The 26146-nt window shown below is 35.4% G+C and overlaps 1 pseudogene; it reads right to left on the bottom strand.

Annotated features, from left to right (window-relative positions):
• Window positions 1-5251: 5251 nt before the first annotated feature.
• Window positions 5252-26146, bottom strand: part of LOC130885223 (60S ribosomal protein L7-like) — a 35179-nt pseudogene continuing 14284 nt past the window's right edge.

The following is a 26146-nucleotide window of genomic DNA, read 5'->3' as shown; positions in this document are numbered from 1 at the left end:
AGATTCACAGTAACAGTTTGTTGGTTGCGAATCTCTTTATGAAGTTATAAGACTATCATAATTTGTTATGAGAGTTGGTGTTAAGGAATGACTAGAATCCAGTTGAGATAGCCGTAGCTCCTACTGCATCACGCTGCATCTCAAATTCCAATGTCTCACTTTTCTGACTTAATCTGTGTGCCTCCTTGTAGCAGCCAGAATGCCAAGTTCTTACAGTGTACTACAAATATAGTAAATGGCCCTGGGTAAAAATTTTCAAAGATCAGCACAGGATTGTGAATTCCCTTTGGCAGGAGTGGGGATCAGGGTGCATTCACAGACGACCTGTGCTGCCTGTTTGTTTTTTGTTGGTTTGCTTGTCTTGAACCTGTGAAGCAGTTATTTCATATGTTTCCTTCAATGTTTAAGATATTCTGTCAGAATCAGGAGTTTTATATTAGTCCATCATGGCCCAAAGTATTTCCTTATGTGTTTTCTCAATTGCTGGACAGGTAAAACTTGAACTTAGTTATGTATTTGTATGAATTTAACATCTAGAGGAGCTTCCCTATATAATCTAAGATTCAAAAATGAACATTTTAAATATTTACCTCTAAAAATAGAATTGTTTCACATGCTATCTCTTAATAGCTTCGTTTTAAAACATATTCAATTTCATTACTAAGAAAGTATTCTTTCTCAATTTTACACTCAGGACATTTGCCAATATTTCTGGGGAACAGCTCTCTTTACTTAATTGTTACTGATACTTTTTTTTGTTTGCTGGCTTCATGCCTCTTCATTTTGACTGATCAGCATTATTTAAGTTCCCACTTTGGTAAGAAAGCAGCTAATACATCAGCTCACGTTGAGGCAGCAGTAATATCATCCAACTTGTGTCTTAACTGAAATTAGATCCCTTTTTTTGGCAGAAAATAAATGGCATGGCAACTCTCTTATGGCTTTTAACAAATATTATTTATGAAACAAGTATTCAATTTGTACTACTTTTTAAAAAAATGTGACACCTGTTCTATTGTGTGTCGTCTTCCATTTTGTTTCTTAATTCTTAATTCTTTCTTATTAGATAAGGAGGATCTATGGTCATGAATCTATGATAGATTAAATTCCTTTTCTTTTCTACTTTGTCCATTCTGAAGACGAAAACTTCTATGTATCCACTAATGTCTTGGCTTTTTCATATGTATTATTTAATAATCATTTCTTTATATATCCTTTTAAAACACAATTAAAAATATATTTAAAGGCATTTTTCTAATCCTAACATTTAGAGTTTTCCTTTTATTTATGCTTATTCAATAAATTCTCAAATACAGTAATAAGAGAGTAACTCTGCTGCTTTTTATATCTGAGATCATATTACCTCACTTAATAGCTATGCAATTCTAGTTTCTTACACATTGTATACCTCAAAATTCTTTAAATGTCCTTGGAAAAATTTTACCGTGGTCATTTATAGCCCGGAAGTCAACATGTAGCAACTTTCAGAAAGAAATTATTAGATGATTTATTCATTTAATCTATATCAGTCCCATTATGTATTTTATGTATTGTTCATCTCCTTACAGAAAGTAAGTGTTCTATAACCAAAAACTTTAATTTTTTTTGTTTATTCTATATCCTGTGGTCCATGGTTCATAGTAACTCCTAATAAATAAAAAAATAAAATTTAATATGTATACATTTTATTCTCAATATATGTAAATATTTATAGAATTGAAAACTAATGATTTAGGAGTCATTTTTCACCAAACATTGCAGGAGCCCCTTTTTATCAGTAAGCTCAAGGTTACTTAGTCACAATTTCAAAAGATGTAAAACAGACTGCACACTAGCAATGCAAACTGAAGTACTTCTTCAGAAATGCATTAGTAGGTGGTTCTGTAGTTCTATGAACATCAGAACACACTTATAGAAATCTGAATGTCAAGCTAAATGCAAATCACATGGCCTCGAGACAATCCAGAGACACCATCAGCAAAGGATGTTTAATAAAGCTCAGTGAACTACAGCACATATTTTCACAATGATGTAAGCCCTAATTTTCACCCTTAAGTATTCTGTTGTATACTTAGTCGTACAAGCTGTGCAATCTTTTGGTTCTACAAATGGCATCACATTAGGAGTGATTAGACAAGCATAGCCATGCACATGGAAGGAATACATCACACAGTGGCATTATTGTGACCAGAATGCCACTCACTAGACCATAAATATTTTTCAGTTATTATCTCTTAAGGCACTGTGGAAATACAGTTCATTATTGATCAGAATGTCTTATGTAGTCTTTTACTCATAGGTTCTGGTTGCTAGTTTTGTGTATTTTATATTTTTCATTTGTGTATGTATATGTCTCTGAGTGTATGTGTGTGTGTGTTTTGTATTTTAAAGTATTGTTTGTTTTGTTTTCCCTGGTGTTTTCTAAAGAGAAAGGAGAAAAGGGGCATGGAAGTATGTGGGAGTTGGGGGAAGATCCAACAGGAGTTGAGAAATAGGAAACTATAATCAGAATATAGTACATGAAAAAGTATTTTTAATCAAAATAATGTCTTATGGTGGCTCATGATTATTATCACATGCTTATGATGCTACTATTGGTGTTAATTTTCTTTTTTTTTTTTTTTTTTTTTTTGGTTTTTCGAGACAGGGTTTCTCTGTGGCTTTGTCCTAGAACTAGCTCTGTAGACCAGGCTGGTCTCGAACTCACAGAGATCCGCCTGCCTCTGCCTCCCGAGTGCTGGGATTAAAGGCGTGCGCCACCATCGCCCGGCTCTGGTGTTAATTTTCAACTACAAATCTTGATCCTTGATTCATTAACATGTATTTGGTGTGTGTGTGTGTGTGTGTGTGTGTGTGTGTGTGGAGAGGAAGAGAAAGGGAAAAAAGGAAAGAGATAACCATTCATAGGGAAAAAGAAGGAACAGGTAGAAAAGAAAGAGAGAAACAAGAAATAAGTAATCATTTTGATTATTTCTGATCAGTAATATCTGAAAATCATAGCAAATTGCAGTTTATTGACATATTTTGGCTCTTCTTATGAAAAAAAGCTTCAATTACTGGTATTTGAAGATAAGATAAATAAACAACATAAATTTCTAACTAGTCAGTAAATACTGCAGTCTCATGTAGATGCACTATTCTCTTTTGAGCTAAAGGATTTCCTTAATATGTAATTTTTAAAAAATATTTTATGCTCATGTCTAGAGCATAATGAAGATAAACAAAAGAAAGAAAATGTGACATATTTTCTGACAAACAATATTTTTTTTCAGTCAACGACTTGTGTATAGGTCCCTTCCTCTTCAGTGTGGAGAGATTTGCTATAATGGCTTAAAGATTTTTGAGATCTATTAGGGAGATTTTAAGCTTCCTATGCCTTTCCTACTTAGTTGGAGAGTGTGAGTGTGTGCCAGTTAGTTGTTGGCAGACATATGAATCACTTGCCTACTTTAATATTGCAGCAGAATAGGAAAATATCTCACAAACACTACCTTGAGATAGAACAAAATACCTGAAAAGAAATTTAAAAGAATAAATGGGCCAACGTTTGGAATGATTTGAACATAGACCACAACATTTTGCACAGGTGCATGTTATATGATTTGTTAGCAACATAAAATTCACCCTCAGTTCCTCCAAAATTATAAAATTAATTTGAGACCCTTTTTGAAAAGAAAATGATTATGTTTATATTGATATTTCCATAAATAGGATCATATATAACTGAACAAGACACAGTTCAGTTTTCTTTCATTTATTTGCTGTTATTCTATACAATGTTATCTATATTAAGGAAATACAAATTTTCTCATGGCAACTTTCATTCACTTGGAAAAGGGAATCTTTTGATTTTCTCTCTAAAGTACCAAGTTATGACTGATATGAGGTCTTTAATCCATTTGGACTTGAATTTTGTGCATGGTGATAGATATGGATCTATTTTCATTCTTCTATAGATTGACATCCAGTTTTGCCAGCACAATTTGTTGAAGATGCTCTCTTTTTTCCATTGTATACTTTTAGCTCCTTTATCGAAAATCAGGTGTTCCTAGGTTTGTGGGTTAAAGTCCGGGTCTTCTATTTGATTCCATTGGTCGACTTCTCTGTTTTTATGCCAATACCAAGCTGTTTTCAATACTGTAGCTCTGTAATAGAGTTTGAAGTCAGGGATGGTAATACCTCCAGACGATCCTTTATTGTATAAGATTGTTTTGGCTATTCTGGGTTTTTTTGTTTTTCCATATAAAGTTGATTATTGTCTTCTCCAGATATGTGAAGAATTTTGATGAGATTTTGATGGGGATTGCATTGAATCTATAGATTGCTTTTGGTAGAATTGCCATTTTTACTATGTTGTTCCTCCCAATCCAAGAGCAAGGGATGAAGAAAGTATGGAATATGTACATATTAGAGTACTACTCAGCGGTAAAAAACAATAACTTCTTGAATTTTGCATGCAAATGGATGGAAATAGAAAACACTATCCTGAGTGAGGTAAGCCAGACCCAAAAAGAGGAACATGGGATGTACTCACTCATATTTGGTTTCTAGCCATAAATAAAGGACATTGAGACTATAATTCGTGATCCTAGAGAAGCTAAATAAGAAGGTGAACCCAAAGAAAAACATATAGGCATCCTCCTGAATATTAACCTTCATCAAGCGATGAAAGGAGACAGAGACCCACATTGGAGCACTGGACTGAAATCTCAAGGTCCAAATCAGGAGCAGAAGGAGAGAGAGCACGAGCAAGGAACTCAGGACCGCAAGGGGTGCACCCACACACTGAGACAATGATGATGTTCTATCTGGAACTCACCCAGGCCAGCTGGCCTGGGTCTGAAAAAGCATAGGATAAAACTAGACTCGCTGAACATAGCGGACAATGAGGACTACTGAGAACTGAAGAACAATGGCAATGGGTTCTTGATCCTACTGCACGTACTGGCTTTGTGGGAGCCTAGGCAGTTTGGATGCTCACCTTACTAGACCTGGATGGAGGTGGGTGGTCCTTGGACTTCCCACAGGGCAGGGAACCCTGATTGCTCTTAGGGCTAACAAGAGGGGGACTTGATTGGAGGAGGGGGAGGGAAATGGGAGGCGATGGCGGGGAGGAGGCAGAAATCTTTAATAAATAAATAAATAAATTTAAAAAAAATAAAGTACCAAATTATTAAGCAAATAATAAACATTTTTTTCAGTAATCTTGGTCTCTTTTTTATTTTTGAATTTGCCAATCTGTTACTGCTTATTAACTGACCAGATAGCAAAAATACTGTGGGAGGCACCTCAGTTTATCTGAAAAAAAAAAAAAAAGCCTGTTACTCTTATCGAGTATTCTGTATTACCAGGATCTCCATTTTCCACAAAATGAGGCACTTTTTTCTCCAGTTCTACCTAGTGGAGAAGATAATTTAAAGAGCCTTAAAGGGTTTCTGTCTCTCTAGATCTCATTAAGTCCTGCATTCAGAATTCCATATTTACCAAGAGGTCTAGCAATCAAGACATTATCTGTGAAGGCTAAACACTTCTTGTGGATTTTGCCATAGTCATGCTTGTAGAACATCTCATTTACTGGCTTTAGGTTGGGGTATTCCCATGCAATGTAAGATTTCACAATCCTCGGAACGTTAATTGAAGCCTTATTGGGCTTAACAAAGAAGCTGTTGAAAATCTGCCACAGGCAAACAACTGCAACATCTTGCAGACCTTGGGGGTTAAACCATTGCTATCTTGAGTTCTGATGGCAAATGCCAACTTTGTTCTGCAGGTACATAGCAGTTTCAGCTTTTCGTACCCTCCTAGCCATTCACTTCTTAGTCCTGTATTCCTTGTGATACTGCTTTCTTTCTGTCTTTATTTTTTTTTTCATAGATACATTTTCTCCTTGCCTTTCAAAGGAGTTTTTGGGGCTAATTATTTCCAGCAGGAGCTTCACTTTCAACTCTAAGGATTTCTCTCCCTTTTTCTGAATGTTTTCTTTTGCATCAGGAACCTTCTTTTACTTCTCCAGCACAGCATCATGATTCCAGCCAGAAAAAGAGCAATCGTCTGGGTCTAAGCATAACTTCTGTAATTTGCTTATGCAGTTCTATTAGGTGTAGGAGGAAGGTTGCTTGTTTGTCCCTGACAACTCAGCCCCAAAATAATCACGCAAAAACTGTATTAATTAAATCACTGTATGGTCCATTAGCCCTAGCTTCTTATTGCTAACACTCACATGTTGATTTAACCCATTTCTATTAATCTGTGTATCGCCACGTGGCTGAGGCTTACTGGCTAAAGTTCTGGTGTCTGTCTCTGGAGGGGCTACATGGCTTTTCTCTGACTCTGCCCTTCTTTCTCCCAGCATTCAGTTTAGATTTCCCATCCTACCTTTATTATACCCTGTCAGGCCAAGTCAGTTTTCTTTATTCATTAATAGTAATCACAGCATACACAGGGGAATACCACATCAATTAGGTTATAAAATGCACAACTCTTTCTTTAGTACAAAATAACTCTTGTCTTTCACAGTGGTCTTTGGAGAACTTTGTCAGGAGCATTTTTTTTATAACAGCCATGGTTGTAATTGAATTTCAGTTACTGCTTTTCTTTTTCTGTCCAAAAGGAAACTGTAACTGACTTATAATTGTAGATGACCTTCTTTCTTTTATTGAATAAATATTTTGCTAAACTTCACAATAATTTAGGTAAACTTTTTCTATTTTAAAATCAAATCTTCTAGATTCTACCTTTGCAAAATAGGAAATAGCTGCAATTAGTAATTGCATGCATACTGTGATATTACTGTTAAGGCTGAACGGTTTCACATGAATAATTTCCTTTTCCGAAAACAATAACAAATGCTATTAACTTTGACGAATAACGTAGGTCAGTTTCAAACTAAAATGCTGTCTGTTGTTCAGTGGTATTCAGTCATAAAATATCTTGATGAGTAGCCTCTCTACTACTGTGTTTCAGGAAAATTGTCTAGATTATTCATTCAAATTCTGATGTTTTCAAGCAAATTTGCATTTGTATCAAACAAAACTGTACCATCAGGATTCACATATATTTCATTGAACATACAGGACATAATCAATGATCTTAAATCCCTGCCATTAACTCAGAGGTCATACTGTCCCATTCAAAATGAAAAATACCAGCATGACAAATAATTTGTATTTAATATACCTTCTTTTTAATCTTGAAACTGGCCAAGAAATTTACTTTACCTAATACTGCAAGCATATCTCTACAGAAAAAGTACTATGAATTCTCTTTAGTGATTGTGCCTTCTTTCCAGGTTTTTAGACTTCATTTTGGTATCATATACAAAATAACTTATTAATTATTAAAATGTGATCACACAAATACCTGGGGATGCTGTATGTATACTTAGCTAAAATGATCAAGTCAGTATCTTCAAATTATGTTCCATGATATACTGGCTCTTCAGGATACTAGTGTATGCCATTACCATCAAATAGTCTTGATCTTGCAAAATTACCTAAATCTAATATACATCATGCTCTTCAAATCAAGTTTTACTCTTTTAAATTTCTTCAATATGTTATAACAATTTATTATTTCCCCAAGAAAATCTTCTCAAATAAAATAAACTATAGAATAATCTTGAGTCTAGGGATAGCTTAGTTTTAACATATTGAAACATGGGGATTCAAGTTAGATCACTATCCGTGTAAAATTCAAAGCATTTTGGAATTTGTCTAAAATTTGACTGTAGAGGTGGACATAAGGGAAATTTTAGGGTTCATTGACTAGTTAGTCTACCTAAATGTGTGAGCCTTGGGTATCAAAATACAAGGCAGTCAGTTCTGGTGGAACGATACTGATGTTTGCCTGACTTTTACACACACAGACACACACATTTTCTCTCTCTCTCTCTCTCTCTCTCTCTCTCAAACACACATACACACACAAACATGCACATATACTAACACACATACACACATACACATGCATGTGTGCACACACAAATACACACACACTTATATATACACACACCCCACATACAAAAAATATGCTTGAAGAAAAACTAATGTAATTAATGCTATAATAAAAGTAGCCGATTATAGTAAATATATTATTCTATGGGTTTTTACCCCTTATTAACCTAAGATGCCTTGTTTAGTGCTCACTCCCCAATTATATTATAGTTATGTATGTGTGGTGAAGGGCATATAATGATCTGTGTATGTCATGGTATATATGTACATGTCAGGATACAATTTTCAGGGGTTGGGTCTCTCCTTACAGCATGTAGGTCCTAAGGATGAAACTCAGGTTATTGTGGCAATACACAGATTAATAAAAATGGGTTAAATTAATATGTAAGAGTTAGCTAATAAGAAGCTAGAGCTAAGGGGCCAAGCATTGATTTAAATAATACAGTTTCTCTGTGATTATTTTGGGTCTAAGTCACCTAGGCATCCGGAAACCAACAAGCTGCCTCCCTACTACAGATTGGCACCAACATGGTTGACTAAAATCCACTTAAAACCTGTGAGAGCTTACAAAGAAATTCTAGACACAAAAATGCAGGGTTTAACACAGCTTCTTTCTGTTTGCTGGTTGTGTTCCACAGCTTCCTTAAGAGAGGTTTTGCTGTAACAGAAAAAAAAAGTGTCATGCTGTTTTAAAATGCCAGTCTTCTTGGCCCTGCTGCCAGCCTGACCTCTGGCTCTTAGGGGGAGATATAGCATTTGGATGGGGTTTGTGAGCAGTGTGCTGTGGCTTGCTTGATGGCAACGTGGACTGGCTGTGTGCCTGAAAGTAGGGTGGTGTGCATGGCTCTTAGAGGCACAAGCAACTCCACCATGCTGGACTGGGCAGGCCAAGCAAGAAGTACCATATTTGACCTAGTAATGCCACAGCTTAAGTTTTAAGAAGCGCTTAACATTTTAAGAAGCACTCCTGGACAGCAAATAATTTTATATACACAGGACAGATTCAGGCAAAAAAGACCTCTAAATGAGTCACAGTATTGGATAAATGTACAGAGTCTGGAAAGAAAAAATAAAATTAATATAGACAATTATAAAATAAAGTAAATGCTTTATAAAAATATAAAAATAGTCTTTAAAGAGACAAAGTACAGACAGTCATACATTAAAAGAAGTAAAAAAAACATGTAAAGATGAAAAATCCACAGAGTCTGAATTATGCATATTATTGTGTTTTCTTTAAATTTTTTAACTGTGAAGGAACTAAGTACAGAGAGACATTTTTTTGTATGGACTGCTAAGCTATACCAGCATGTATGTATATTATAAAGGTATCTTGACTTCAGAATTGGAGTCTAAGGATATGTTGCTTTAAAAAAGAGGTTCTTCTCTTGTTTCCATAGAGGATGAGAATCTATGGATTCATTGCAAGCTAATATGGTTTAATAGACCATGATCCCCCAAGAGGTTGCCATGAACACACACAAAAAATTACTTTGTCCAATAATCAGTAAGAAAATTTTAGACAAAACTATGCCCATATCCCCAAATATTGTTTGTAAATGCTTCTTTACATTTAAAGGGGAATATGCTGTAGAGATGGATACTTTGCATTGGTATGGATCTTGATTTACTTATACAAGTTTTAGGTCAATTATGTTATATGTATATTTCTGCTCTTGATTAAGGTATTGTGTCCGTGCATTCATTTCAAAATGTAATGTATATTCAAAAATATAGGTTAATAGATAATCATCTATAATATTCAAGTTTGTAGTCATGTTATTTTCTAAATATATTGATATATTTCAGTTAGATAGGTATTCTTCAAATCTTTCAGAGAACTTCAAAATATAGCATTTAAAATGTTTTAAAACTTAAGATTTTTCTTGACAATGCGACACATCTGTTCCTCGCAGCATCAATCTACTTTGAGAGAAAGATGGGCATCAAAGAGGGTCCTTATGGAGTTTGCTAGCCATTTGGGCAAGAAGCTGCTCTTGCCTGGACTGCTTCATAAACTGAATATGCAGGATCCACAGGGAAATGACTGCTAAACTTGCCTAAAGGTAAGATCGTACTTCAGGGTTCCTGCTTCATGAAAGAGTCTGGTAGACATTCTACAGGATACAGAAAAAAAAGTGACTGACAAACTGCCAATATAGGCAGACCTGTCTTTAAAATTTCCTGCTTCAGGTTATCAAGCTTGGTGGGAAGCTCCTTTACACACACGATCATTTTTGCCTGCCTTTGGGTAGTATTTACTCTCAAATTTCCTATTTTCCTATATACTCAAGTTATAAACCACCTCAAAGAAAATGTAGATGGAAATATTATCAGTCTTATTCCTCACAAAAACTAGCAAACTTTAGTTTGTTATAATATACCTATTATTATACACAGATGCTTTTACTTGTCACATTATATAAAATGTTTTAGTTGCTTGCTTTTTAGTCTGCTCTCCTTAGATTAGGGAGGTGTTCATATAAAGGTCTAGATCTTGTTTTCACTGTGTATGTCACAACAGTCTGAAGGATTTCTAAAAAGTAGACTTTCACAATTGTTTTTCTGGGTATTACTTGAACAATAGACCTCATATCTGTTGCCTTTTAAAGAACTGCTGGATTCCTTGACTAGAAAGATGCAGAGTGGCAAGTGTCAAGGTCTGGATGTGAAACTTGTATATTTATTTCCAGGCTAGCTTCCACTCTGCACCCCAAACTTTTTAATCCACAGATGTTTCTGTCAGTTGCTTAGACTCCTCACTGCAGTTTTTGTCTCTCAACATGAAATGTGTCTTGAAAGAAGCTGAAAACATGGTGATTACAGTTCAGCAAATTAAGTTCTACAATGGCCTAATTAGAATGACAAATTGTTCCATTCTTTCTTTAGAATATTCCCATCACATCTACTGAAAAATGCACAAAACAAATGAGGCATTCAAAAGTCTTGCTTAATTCCCTCTTCACTTTCGAAGGAGGGACCAGAATTGAAAACAAACGGGAACCCTAAATATTTGAAAGTTATAAAATAAACATCATAAAAGATGGACCTTGAATTGAAATACATTAGCAATTAATAGTGTTTTAAAATGATACACATATATAATGTAGTCCCCTATATGGCCAAAGTCATAGCAATTTTAAGATTTTTGCCACATTTCTTATTTTGCCCCAGAGACTCTTTATCTTTGAAGGACACTTAATCTTCCTTTCAAAATTCTTTAAATCAAATACCTAGAATTTTTGTGGAAATGATATTGAATTATATTTAATGAGATATGTAGATAAAGCATGTTTGGAACATTCTCTATTTATATTATTAGTGGCAAGTTCTAATACAAGAGCAATAGCAACAGTTTTAAAGTTCCACCCACTATAACAGGTCCAAACTGAAATCTATATGAACTCTTTTTATAATCCCCACTGGGAACAAGATCACAACCAACCTAATTCTATTATAAAACTTAGTGAACTTATTTAGTTTCCCTTAAGTGCATTTAAATTATATGTGGCTGTTTTATTCAGAATAGCATGGGATGAAGATGGTATGCTTTTCACTTATGGCTGTACTGGAGATCCATGAATTATTTCTGGTTTACTCAGATTCACCAAATGCTTCTGGACCTCAGTTACAATCATGGTTTCACCAGTTAATCAAAAGTGTGTGTGTGTGTGTGTGTGTGTGTGTGTGTGTGTGTCTGTGTTTCTGTAATGAAGACTTTAGGTTAATTTTTCCACATTCTTCTAGTTATAAATTATAGCTATAGATTTCAAATTGTCAGCAAAAAAAGTTATGGTGCTGCTGTTATATACTATTGTAATCATTGTCCTAGGCAAGTTTTCATTTAAATGATATTTTTTCCCCATACAGGCCATCATATACAATGAAAGTGTTTATCAACTTTACTAAGGAAGCAAGCATGTCACACCTATAGGTAATTGACTGAATTTCTGGGCTGACTTTATAAGCTGAAGGCTACTAAATTGTGCTCATGTAAATCAAAGGTCAGATCTGACAAATCAGATAAACTGTTCTTCTTTTACTTTTGTGTTGTAAATTTAGCTTGACATAATGGACAGAGGGTCATTCTGACCGAGTTTGGGTCTGGAATGTTGTGACATTCTAGAAACTATTGGTATCAAATAAACTGTGTTGAGCTAAAGTCAGGTTTCCTTTGAGTAAAAGTGGAAAATAAATAATCAAACGGCTCCCAGACAGCACTAAGATCGTCAACTGGTATAGCATTGCTGCTCAAAATAAGCTGGCACAAAGTTACATTCAGTTGAGATTAGTACTCTTGGTAGGAATATAGATGATGAGTATCAGCCTTCCTTTGGAAAACAAAAACAGAATCATTAACAAAACTACACAAAGAAAAGAAGAGCAATAAGAAAAAAATAATAGTATTTTTGAAAATGGAGATTGTTTAAAAACATAGATAAACAAAAGGAAATTCACAATGTTTTCTATAATTAGTGAATACACATATTTAGAAGTGGGTGTTGAAAACACTTCTAGGAAATTTATTTAAGAAGCAGTTATAAGCATTCTTTTTTGTTTAAATAATTTATTTAACTTTATTTAATGGGATTTGGTGTGAAGGTGTCAGATGCTCTGAACCTGGAGTTACAGACAGTTGTGAGCTACCATGTAGGTGCTGGGAATTGAAGCTGGGTTCTCAGGAAGGATAGCCAGTGCTCTTAACCCCTGAGCCATCTCTCTAGGCCTGTCATGGTGGTGTATACTTTTCTACCCAGTATTCCAGAAGCAGAGAAAAGCCAATCTCTGTGAATTCAAGGCCAGACTAGTCTACAGAGTTATAACCTTTCCTCAGGCAAGATTCACCAGATATTTTACACACTCTTTCCGACTATATCAACCACCCAATCATTCACTCTCTAGTAAAGAGTGGAATTTTAATTTTCAACGGAAAACATAAAAAGGTCTCTATATGGCCCAAATATCAAGGAATTAATCAGAAGAAAATGTTTATTTGTTGAATCCCAGTGCAAAACCATGTTCATCTAGAGGCCCACCCACCTTCTATAGCACTGGGATAAATAGATAGCATATTTTCATTTCCATCAAAAAAGTTACAAAATTGCTGGGCAGTGGTGGCATATGCCTTTAATCCCAGCACTCAGGAGGCAAAGGCAGGGGGATCTCTATGAGTTCGAGGCCAGCCTGGTCTACAAGAGCTCCTTCCAGGACAGGCTCCAAATCTACAGACACACCTTGTCTCAAAAAAAAAAGTTACAAAATTATTTTGAAATCATTACCACCACCACCACCACTCCCCACACAAATGACAAGCTACAGTAAACCAAGTGAAATACACAGACGAAGCCAACACATAAAGGGCCCAGAGTAAAAACTGTGTGCTTTTTACTATGTACTTTTACAGATAGACTAAAAGTAGCATTACTGCCTTCTTGCAAGAGTAAAATACACTTTTTAAAGGAGGGCAGAAATAGATCTTTTCCAATTTCAAATGAAACAGAAAAAAAAAATTAAATGTTTGAAACCCAGGAGAATAAAACTGGGTAAATACAAAGTATCACCCAACAGATATAATACTGAGAATTCTAGAAGAAAACAGATAATATGAGAAATTTACCATTATTTAAATAAAATAAATTTCATAGAAATGGTTGGGTAAATAAAGGGCACACAGTCCTTTGTGCACTAGACAAAACTGTAGATGCCTATACCATTTTTGAGTTTTGTAGAGATAAAAATGTGGGAAATTCTAAAAAAATATATAGATAAAAATAAGTTTCACGGTCTTGAGTTCCACACACTGAGACAATGGGGATGTTCTATCAGGAACTCACCAAGGCCAGCTGGCCTGGTTCTGAAAAAGCATGGGATAAAACCGAACTTGCTGAACATAATGGACAATGAGGACTACTGAGAACTCAAGAACAATGGCAATGGGTTTTTGATCCTACTGCACGTACTGGCTTTGTGGGAGCCTAGGCAGTGTGGATGCTCACCTTACTAGACCTGGATGGAGGTGGGTGGTCCTTGGACTTCCCACAGGGCAGGGAACCCGGATTACTCTTAGGGATGATGAGGGAGGGGAACTTGATGGGGGAGAGGGAGGGAAATGGGAGGTGGTGGCAGGGAGAAGGCAGAAATCTTTAATAAATAAAAAAAAAAGACTGAAAAAAATAAAAAATAAAAAAAATAAGTTTCACGAACATACTTTTGATATTTCTTTATCAGTAAGTCATGGATTAATGTTCTGCGTGTGTGTTGAGGATGAGCCGGTTGCTCGGGAAGTATGCGACTGTGTAAAGTCAATGCATACTTTCGGAAGCTGTGAGAAGCATGATGCTCTAGAAAGCTAACACATCCTTTTCCATGGTGAAAGTAATAATTGGTAATTTGAATAGAAACTTAAGAAATCGTGAAAGAAACTTTAGTATACAATGGTTCGTATACTAAAGAAACTTTAGTATACAATGATTTGTTTAGTATACAATTGGCTAACTGTGCTGACAATATTTGTCCCAACAGAAAGAGAAGGGAGAAAAAGAGGGAGTCACATTTTTATAAACATGGTTTTCTATGTCAAAATCCATTTTATTCACAAAAAAATGGATCAATAAAATCTTTTCACATAATTGAACCTTAGAATTTCATCTAAAGCCATATAGTTCTACTTATCACAGCAATGTTTATAATACCAAAATCATAAAAAACTCAAAATATATAAAATAAAGGAAAATTAAATGAAATACTCAAAATGTATATCACAGGAAATTTTGTTCGCATTAAACATTTTGATGATTTTACCATTTTAAAATTCACATATATTAATGTTGAATGAAAATCTGAGATGAAAGATCTGTATTTAACATGATTCAACTTAGACGACTGAATAGAAACCACTATAAAATGATTAATTTTAGAAGTAGAATTTTTTCATATTGTTCCTTTCAATTTTCTACATCCTATTAAATACTACATAACATAAGGTTTATTTTACATATAAAGATTTTAGAACTCAGAGATCTATGAATCTATTGTTGCATATTTTCTCTTGAAATTATATGCTGTTCACTATGTTTTCAAATTTGATCAAAGCCAGCAAATATAATTTGAACTCATGAACCTAATGTAAATGGTAATATGATTATTGCTTTTCCTATTTCACTTAAATGAAAAAGTTTCCTAGGTTAATAAAATATTTATAGCTTTTCTTGGGAATAGAAATCGGGGTGAAGGGTCACACCCTGCTGGCAGGAGACTCTCTTCCATATTATTGTCATCATTCTAGATTGTTATGCAGTCAAAATGAAGGGAACTGGTTTGGGTTCTCTCTCTCTCTCTCTCTCTCTCTCTCTCTCTCTCTCTCTCTCTGTCTCATCCACTTTATTTTTTCTTTCTTTCTTTTTTTTTTACAACTTCAGAACTATCACAGCATTTATTTTCAAAATCAAAAGTGGTAAAGTATAATTTTCTGAGAAGAGTAAGAGTCTTCTGGGTACAAATCTGTTCTGACTCAACCAACAGAAGAATGTATTTATTTATGTATTTTTCAGTCAAAGGTATAATATGAATGTATAATTGATCTCGGGAACCTTGGCCCAATGTTTAGCTGTAGATCTTCCCCCATCCCACCTATTCTGTTTCCTCATGTTCTCCTCTTCCCTCCCCTTCTCTCCTCCTCCATGACCAGTCCAAGAGAAGCAGGAACAATAATATGAGCAAAGAGGGTCAAGATCATGATGGGGATACCCATCAAAAGAGCTGACCTGAGCTAATGAGAGCTCACTGACTCTGGACTGACAGCTGGGAAACTTGCATAGGATCAAACTATGCCCTCTGAAAGTGGGTGACAGATGTGTGGCTTGGGCAGTCTGTGGGGCCACTGCCAGTGGAGCTATGGTTTAGCTTTAGCTCTTGAACTGGCTTTTTGGAGCTTTTTCTTTTCAGAGGGATACGTTGCTCAGTCTAGATATAAGGGGAGGGTCTCGGTCCTGCCTCAAAGTGATGTGTCAGAATTTGTTGAGTCTCCATGGGAAACCTTACCCTCTCTGAGGAGTGGATGGGGGGTTGGATGGAGGGAGCAGGAGGGAGGGGAGGGAGGGACAATTGGGATAAGTATGTAAAATGAGAAAAGATCGTTTTAAGAAAATTAACTAATTAATTAAAAGTGCACAATTGAAGCAAACAATTTATGACTATAGGGTATTAGAGAACCATGAAGAAGAGTTAAAGGCAGCCGCTCAATAAACTTTGTTCAATTTCACTTTTGTCACTGATTTGCCTTCCTGTGTTTTAAATAAAATGGCCAAATAAGGCAATACAGTCACTGTTCTAACACTGGGAACGTGATGGGACTGTGTAGACATGGTGTCAAGCACTCAACATAGGACAATGGCACTAGGTTTCGATCCTAATACATGAACTGGCTTTGTGGGAGCTTAGCCTGTTTGGACGCTCACCTTTCTGGACGTAGATAGAAGGACCTTGGTCTTCCCGCAGGGCAGGGAATTTGGACTGCTCTTCAGTATCGAGAGGGAGGGGGAATGGAGTGGGGGGAGGAGAAGAGGAGTGGGGATAGGGGGAGGGAAGTGGGGGGAGGGCAATATTTGGGAGGAGGGGAGGGAAATGGGAAATGGGGAGCAGGTGGAAATTTTAATTAAAAAAGAATAAAAATAAATAAATAAGTAAAAAAAAAAAAAAAAAAAATTCCTCATGTACTAAGAAAAAGTCACGCCACCAGTCAGTATGATTAGAGGAGGCGAGATACACCCAGCTCAGCCATGAACCCAGAGGGAACCTGGGAAAGGATTTTACGTTTCCACCTTGATGGAGCCCTGACATTTACCTGCTACACAACACAAGGTTATCTATATTGAATTAGGGGAGTAACTCATGAAGGAGGAGACATACGTGCCTTCCAAGGCAAAAGAGTCAGGGAAAGCTGCGTATTCCAGATCTTAGCCTTTCCAGACCAACACTTGCCTTCTGGAGTTCCAGACATACTGTGAGGAGATGAGTAAGTTTCCCCTGCATAATGTATGATCTTTCGTATGCACGAGAGGAATGCAGATTTTATGCCTATATTTGCTATTTTGTAAATGAGCAAAGATGAAATGTAGACCTTCAACACATAGACCTACAAATAAAGATGCTGACTAAAATAAATTTGAGGGTACGCAAGTGACACAGATCTACTTATTTAATTGCCTTTAGAAACCTCCAAAAGCCTGTGGGCTTTGGGATAATGATTGCTTAAATGTATATTTCTTTACACCATGTGATTTTATTGCTAAATCATTTCAGAAGTATTATCCAGTATGTCTTTTCTCCTAGAAGAAGATTTATTAAAAGTAGTATGAATTATTTCATTTGCTTTACTTAGCTGAACCTTTTCCTATCACACTGAGTATTTTTAGTAGGAATCGTTTCTATAAAGTTTCTCTTTTCTGTGCCTTGTTTTACATGATTCAATGGATGCCATAAAAGTCCTGTGTTCATCTGTGAGGATGACTTGTAATTACCAGAATGGGGAATGGATCTGAAGGGGCCAGTATTTTTTTTTGGGGGGGGGCGGGTTTCGAGACAGGGTTTTTCTGTAGCTTTGATGCCTGTCCTGGAACTAGCTCTTGTAGACCAAGCTGGCCTCGAACTCACAGAGATCCACCTACCTCTGCCTCCCGAGTGCTGGGATTAAAGACGTGCGCCATCACCGCCCAGCCAAGGGGGGCAGTAATTTTGACACTGGTACTGACTTATTCATTGGAAAGAAATTACTTCAGAGTTCAGCTTCATGCGTACTACAGTTTTTTGCCAAGTTGTCACCACTTAGATATTTAAAAACACAGAAATATAAAAAAAAAATCTGCTGTGTTAGTTTTTCTCAAAGTTCACCCACAGACCCTCAGAAAGGGTGAGCTAATAATTTCGCCTTCTCTCTGTAGGGTCATAATCAATATATCCAAAGTTCCAACTCCTTCTTCTGCCATTGGTTTTAATTCAGAATTAAATATTGTGACTTTAGAAGAGGTTTTTACAAGTAGGAAATGAAAGGTTTTGTGTTTCTTTTTGATGAGAAGGAATCAGCATCATAAGTGAAACATAAAATAAATTATTATTTTAAAAAGCACTTTAAGCTCTTACTTCCTAGACACTTAGTACATTTTCGGTAACTGTAATAAAATACCACGATGAAAGGCAACTTAAGAAGAGAAAGTTAATTTTCAATTCCAGTTCCAAAAGATGGATCCATCATGGTGGAGCAAAGATGTGACAGCAAGGGGCAACAGAAATAGAAAGAGAGTCTTTAACCTACAGCATGAAGCAGGGAGAGTAAGCTGAAAGCAAAACACAATTGCGAACTCCCAGTCATTTACTTCTTCCAGCAAGTCTGCACCTTTTAGAATACCTCCAAACAATGCTGCCAACTAGGGAAAAAGTCTTCAAATACCAGAGCCTGTGTTGTTCATTTCTCATTTAAAATGTCATGCCCACAATATCAAAAAAAAAAAAAAAACAGTTAAAGACATAACGTCTTATCAATGTTCTTTCCCTATATGCTTCTGACCCAGCTTCCGCATGGTTAGCAGTTATTATACAAATTCTTGTGGTACAGATATCTAGAGAAAATTCCTAGGTCATTATCTGAATGCCAGGATTATAAGAATGATCCAGTTGTCAGGTACTAGGCTAATAAGTTAGAAAATGATAACACTACTAGAGGAATACATATTCTTAAGTGTTATAGCTTAGAGATTCAGCTGGAGGTGGAGCTCACTTGGATAGAATGCTTCTCTAGGGTTAATAAAACCGTGACTTTAATCTCTGGCAACTCATAAGCTGGATGTAGTGATGTACTTTTGTCGGCCTGGCACGTGGAATGTGGAGACAGAAAGATCAGGAGTTCAACTTCAGCCTGAATGTTATTTTGTCTCAAAAAATAACCTAACAAACAGAACTGTTTTTGAAAAACTGTCTGTAAAAATCCCAGCACTGAGAAGATGACATTTACCCAAAGTCACAACCATATCCAAAAAGATATATTCAACTGATACATGCTGGAGAAAGGTAAAATAATACTAAAACACACGTATATGTTTAACATTGGATAACCAGTTGGTATGCTTTCAACAGGGAAGGCTATTTCTCTCACTCTCAGCATTCTTTAGCTGCCAGGAGGTTTGTGTGAAGGGTTGAGGCTTTGTGTGAGGGCCTCCCCTTCCATGTCAGCATGTTTATTTTGTGGATAACCACAATCATACCAAATAGCTCTATATTAAAGATAAAGGGAGGTAAAGCTAAGATGACAAAGTAGCATCTAGATTGTAGACCAGGAAGCATTTAACTTATTTAAAAATAACAAAGATCTAAAACTTATGAGCTAAATGTCCACATTCGGTTACTTCAAATATGAGTAACTGAAAGGCAAACAGACAGTGCCTAAAACAATGGGAACAATGAAGGACAACTCACGAATTTCTAGACCTGAAGAAACCCCAAAGAATGTTATATATGAAATCACATGTTCGTATTTCTTCATCTCACGTGCTTTCCCATGCACTATTTCATTTCCTTAGCAGAGCAAATCAAGGCAGCTGTGGAAAGGGAACTGTCATGCCAATGAGGCATGGTTTTATCTGCACATGTTTTGGGCTACATGCACGGCTGTCTTGAGTAGTGTGTGGGCCACTGGCCGCGCCCACCTGGGATGACAACAACAAATTAGGTGACATTTCTTTGTTCTTTGTTTCAGGCTGCTAGTTCAGTTCCTCCACTCCCTTCACCTGCAGACAAGGCTGAACATGAAAGGCTACTTCCAGTATTTATCTTCTCGCGACAGTGAGTAAAACTAAGTAAGCACGTTCACGACTCCTGTGGCCAAGGATGTCACATGAACATGCATCTGTCGAGCACCAATAAGGTCTACACACAATAGGGGAAGTGATGGGGATGAGTTTTGCTAAAATAATATAAACTATCGTAGACAATATATAGGTACAATTTAAGAAGAAAAGTTGAGTGAGGCTTCTTGGTGCAAGTGACAAAAAGTCCATTTCCTACGTTTTTCAACAAATTATATTAGAAGTATAATACTTTCATTTTATTCTTTGTTCATACCTGCTTGAGCTGGACTTCTCATATCCTAAGCTCCTAGAATTTTCAGTGTATCTCATGTTCTGAATCACTGTGCTCAACTCTAGAGTATTTAATAAATAGCTCTGTTTTGAAATACTGAGAAATAAAGCTGAACCATGTTGAACAATTAGTTGTCACAAGTAATCTCTCAAACTTGTACCACAATTAAATTAAAAGGAACCCAATGCATGCGAACCAAACAATAAATGTTATGATAGTACTACAACAGAAGAAAAAAAACAATAGTATAGGACAATGGGATAAAACCTCCATAAATCTCCTTATCTTTGTGCAGTTAACGTGTATAGATAAAAGAGAAGGTAAGGCTGATTTTCTATCTGTTCAGGGAAAAAAATGTTTTCAGAAAGAAAAGTAATATATGAGAGAATTTGTGCATTATTTCCTTTGGGTATATGGGAAGAATGCAAATGTAATAGTTCAAATTTTGGCTATACTATTATTTGATTATCCATTCTTTTCCTAATAGTCATATAGTTTACTGGCAATTTGAGATATTATAAGTAAGACGGTTTCAAATTTTTTAATGTCTTTCGTAGATATGGGCTTTCATGTCTCTCAAGTTCCTGGATGGAATGGTTAAAGGATGTGCAAAGTCACGAGGAACCGTGAAACAATTGTCAGTATGAGTTTTCCATTTTATCCTTCCAAAGGTAGGGTTGAAATTTATTTTGCTTTACATGATTGTTCTTATTCGGTTTTACCAGACATTAAAATTGTAGCTGTGCTATAATGAGTGTAGCACACAAGATTTTTCAGTGCAATCATTTTTCTGTGCAGATTCCAAAGAAGCACAGAATATTTTTTTTCTGTTTTCTTCCTTTTTCTTTGTTTTATCATTGTTAGTGGTTTTAAATTGTATAGTCTTCACAATTTAAATTGTGTACTATTGAGAGAAATATCGCTTGTGAATAATTTCTCCAATTGCATTTTCTTAATGGTAACTGTTATTTAAAGGGAGATTTGGACTTCAATGAAGCTTCCTTACCAATTACTTTTCCCTCATTGCTATAAATATCTTTTGTCCAATTAATGATCCTATTTTCTTTCACTTCTCTACCTTCCAAACACAATGTTAATGCCTTCTGTTTTCTTCCAGAGTTATTTGGTGGTTATGTTTTACATGTAAAGCTATGATACAGACTTCTGAAAATAAAAAATTATCATAAGTATCCAAGTATCTTTTTTTGGGGGGGGGGCTGCCTGAATTGCTTAAGTTTAATCTTCAATAGTCAACAGCACCTTTTTAAACATATATGAATCTTCAACAGTAACAGAACCTGCCCCAAACATTCTTTCTCTGTAAAATTAACTATCTCTGTCAAAAATCAAACTCATCACAAGTGAATGAGCCTAACATAAATAGCACTGCTCTCTCTGCAAAAGAAGAGAACGCATTTATCTTTTTTGTCCATTAGGGTAGCTGTAGGGTAATTGTGGAATTTACTTATCTCTTTCAGTTGCCCCAGTTTAGATGTCTTTATTCTGAAGTCTTGCTTGATTATTCAAACTTATTAATATTTTTGGTGGATAGCTTAATCGAGCTCTTGTCCCAAATGTTCTACCATCCAATTAAAGTTCTAAAATGAGCTCTAATTTTTAGGCAGAGACATATAAGAAAGACCTTGTATCAATACTCCAGGGGGTTAGGAATGTGAAAATCACTTCTTATTTGCATTAAGTACCAACTTTTAGAATATAGTTTGCTATGAAATTTCCTCATAATTATCATGAAGACACACATATTAATGGAATGAGTAGCAGTATGATATTAATTATCAAAGGATATATCCCATATGTACTTTTCAGATATATTGCTGGAAAGACTTCAGATACCTGAGGCTTGTTCAAATGGAGGGTGGGTGAGTTATTAACACATGTGATCTTGAAAAGATTTTAAAAAAATCAGTAGTAAGTGATGAATATATATTTATGTGTTAATGTGTTTTTCTATGTGTTCTTTTAGATATGCATTTTGCTTGTGTCATGGTTTGAATTTAGAGAACAAGAGAATGCTAATATTTTCAGCTACCTGGTGAGAACAGGAATAATTTCTTGAACTGACAAAAAAATAGAAGAAAGGAATAACCTTGAATGGCTAGACAAGAGCAACCTAAATGCCAAAATGATTAAACATGATATGGTATTCTGAATGAAATTTTGGGAAAAAAATGTTGGTATCAGATAAACACTAAGAAATGTGAGTAAAGTATGAATTATTATTTGTAATGTATATATTATTTCATGCATTGTTATGAATACAACAATGAAATAAATAATGAAGAAAATGAGATTTAATCACAAGGAAACAGTCTTATATTGGAAGTTTTTTATAAATCCAAAAATTTTCTATAATTAGCATTTGGTTTGAAAATGAGTAATGAATGCAAGGGACCTGCGTTTTGCATCTTGACCTTTAGTTTTCTGTAGCCATATGTGAGATAATTAAACACTGTAGTTTAATCATTTTTTCATCAACATATCATAAATTTGAATATTGGCACATTAAATTTTTACTTGTGGAAAATGCAATAATCATTGCTTTATTAGTAGTAAATACATACACATTAACATTCAATTTTTAACATGGAAATGTTAAGAAAGATAACTTCATGGTATATGACTATAAGCTACAATAAAATCTTTCAGCATGTTGCATAGTGTAATTTACTAAATGGAATGTGGCTAGCTGCAATAATTTGGCTATTTGTCTATTATTTTTTTTAAGATATATAACTCCAAAAGTGAGCAATTCACAACTGATGATCAAGAAAATAAGTCTCATTAACTGTATCAACTGCAGGATGAATTTATCTAATCAAAACACAAATGCAATAAAAATGCAAAGCATGCAACAGTACATCTCCCAGTGTCTTGTTCACTAAAGCCTTCACTGCTTGTGGTAAACTGCAAAGCAATTAAGGACTATAAATGTTCAGATCTAATATGGCTGTGAGTACCAATGGAGTCCGTGTCTAAAGAAAAAAAAGTAACATCCTCAAAATGACTCGGAAATGCTACTCTTCTTATGTCAAGTCACTCCAATTGTCTCTCATGGCTTCTGGATTGTGTGGGGTGTGTGTTTATGTATGTGTGTGTTTGTGTATGTACGTGTGTGTATCCATGTGTATATGAGAACCAGCCATCAATTTCAGACATTGCTCTTTTGGGCATTGTTCACCTAGTTTCTTTGCTTTTTACTCATTTTGGGGGATTTATATTATTATATTATTTTATGTGTATAAATGTTTTGCCTGCATGTATATATGGTTTCTTCTTTATGTAGGTTGTCTCTGGAGGTCAGATGAGGGTGTCAACTAACTCCTGGAACTGGAGTTAATGATGTTTGTGAGTTATGGTGGTGGTTTCAGAAGCCAAACCCTGGTTCTGTGCAAGAGCTTCAAGGCTTATAACCACTGAACCATCACTCCGTCATCCACACCTTGATTCTTGAGACACAGTCTCAGTGGTCTGACACTCACTGAGTAGTCTAGTATGACTGTTCAGTGGGATTTAGGGGTTCACCCTCCCCCATTTCCTCAGTTCTACCATTTCAAGAGCACACTGACACATCAGGATTTTGGTTTTGAATTTTTTACATGTGTCCTAGGGATTGAAATCAGGTCACTATGTCTGTATATTGAGCAGACTTGCCCATCTCCCCAGCACATACTTCTCAGTTTCTACTGATATCTTCTACCAGTTGGGCCTATTACTTCAGCTTCCATAAGTACCCATGGATCTAGACTTCTGCATGTATCCAGGTATGTCTTCTTAAACATAAAATATGGATAAAACTAATGTTCATAAATTCTCAATGTGAGTCTACAGACTTCCAATCCTGAGGAAAATCACTTTCTGACTAAGATGTTGGGGTTATATCCTTGCCAAAGACAATTAGCCAGAGTCTCTGGGGGTCATGCACAGACTCCCATAAGAAACTAAAATATATGAATATGTATATAAATAGCTGCATTGTGAATTTATAAATAAATTATAGAAAGTTAGACTTATGTCTTCAAAATGACCTTATTGACACTCTTTTTCTAAAAGTAGCCACACCAGTTCTCCTTGTCTGACTTACAGAAAATGCACCAAAATAGCCTCAAGCTGAGAGCACTTTCAGTGGTCACAATTTTCTTTGGGCATGTTGGCATGCATGCCTCCAGTCAGCTATGACCATCAAGACTTCAGCTTTAATTTGAGTCTGGTTTGACGGGCACATGTGTGATAGGGTGGACTATATTGGTACTATTTATCACATATTTTTGTATTGTTTGACTTGACAATGCAAAATACTGAATCCCAAAGAATTTCCATCGTTTCTCTGGTAAGTTTCTGACTCACATTAAAATATTTAAGAATAGGCATATGTGCTCAGCTCTTCCCTCTCTTTGTCAGTCTACACAGGAACATTCATCTGGCCTTTATTTTTCTTCTTAGAAGCAGGCTCAATGGTGATGTCAGCGAGCACATACAGAACTGCCATCATTTTCACCCCTAATTATGTTACCATTCTTAGCACAAAATCTGCCTGGATTTCCAGAGTTTTCCATTTCAGTGATAACTGCTATTATATGTCATGTCATGCCTTTTAATGTTATCCCTCAACAGTAACTTAACTCATGTACTTCACTGATGGTTCAACTTTGTCTTCTGAGACAAGGCCATGAGCTTGTTATTTCAAGTCTCCCATCTCAGCAAAAAGTACAAGTGCTTGTAAGAATGTCTTTGTATATAAAAGGAACTAACATTTATCAAAACTATCAATGGACAGCTATGTATCATTCAATCCTAAATCCTGATATGCTTTGCAGATTTTTATCTAAAAAGCAATCTTTTGAACTGGAGAGATAGATCTGCCAGTAAATTGCTTGCTTTGTGAGTATAAAAACCCATTTGTAACCCAAATACCCGAGAACCGAATGGCATGGTCTAAGTCTGTAATTCCAACTCAGGGAACATGGTGGAAGGAGTGTTCTTGGGCTTGCTGGCCAGAAAAGCTAGGGAACTACAAGTTTAGTAAGGGACCCTGTATAAAAACTAAGGTGGAAACAAATGATAAAAACACTTGATATTGGCATCTAGCCTCCATAGGTCCTAAAACACATGTGTTCCTGTGAACAAAGACACATACAAATGGACATACACCTCAAGTAGACGCACACACACACAAATGCACAACATACATACACAAATAGTAATTTTTAAATGGTATCACAAAATAAAGAGTAGATACTACCTGAATCAAACCTTAGACTTACATTTAGAGTTTAAGAATAACTTGAAGAGCTGGAGAGTTAAGGAACTCAGTGATTAAGAGCATCAGCTGATTTTCCATAGACTCTGGTTCAATTTCTTAAACTAATATGGCAGCTCACAATTGTGTGTAACTACATTTCTAGGAGATTCAATTCTGACCTCTGTGGAAACTAGGAATGTACGTGATTTATAGACATCCATGTAGGTCCAAAAGCCTTATATTTAAATAATATGTTAAAATGAATAGTGAAGTTCTATATATATGTTAAGATATCAGATACACACACATACACACACACACACACACACACACACACACATATATATATATATATATATATATATATATATATATCCTGATGCATGGTATATTATGTGATGAAATAATATATGAGATAATTTAACAAACCATAAAAGTATTTGTCTTTTTATAATTCTTGGAAAGTCATATAGAAATGTACACTAAATTTTAATTAAATGGATTTTCATTAACAGTGGCTGTTTTAATCATAATCACAATAATTACAAGATATATTCTTGAAAACTATATAGGACTTTACTAATAATTCCAAAAACCCATACAGGAAATCTTCAAAACTATATCTTGATCTCAAAATTATAATTATTAGATTTTGTTTTGATAACATATAACCTATCCAGAAAGACATGGGTCATTATATTATAGGAAAATAGTTATATGTCAAATGGGGATATATATGTACTAAGTAGAATAGAGGATATAAGTAGCCTCATGCCAGTTCAAATCAGGCTTTTTGCCAAACAAG

This window comes from Chionomys nivalis, chromosome 12 (genome assembly GCF_950005125.1).
Source record: "Chionomys nivalis chromosome 12, mChiNiv1.1, whole genome shotgun sequence".
Lineage (NCBI taxonomy): Eukaryota > Metazoa > Chordata > Mammalia > Rodentia > Cricetidae > Chionomys > Chionomys nivalis.
The sequence above is the reverse complement of the archived record's forward strand: the minus strand, read 5'-3'. Positions and strand labels throughout refer to the sequence as shown.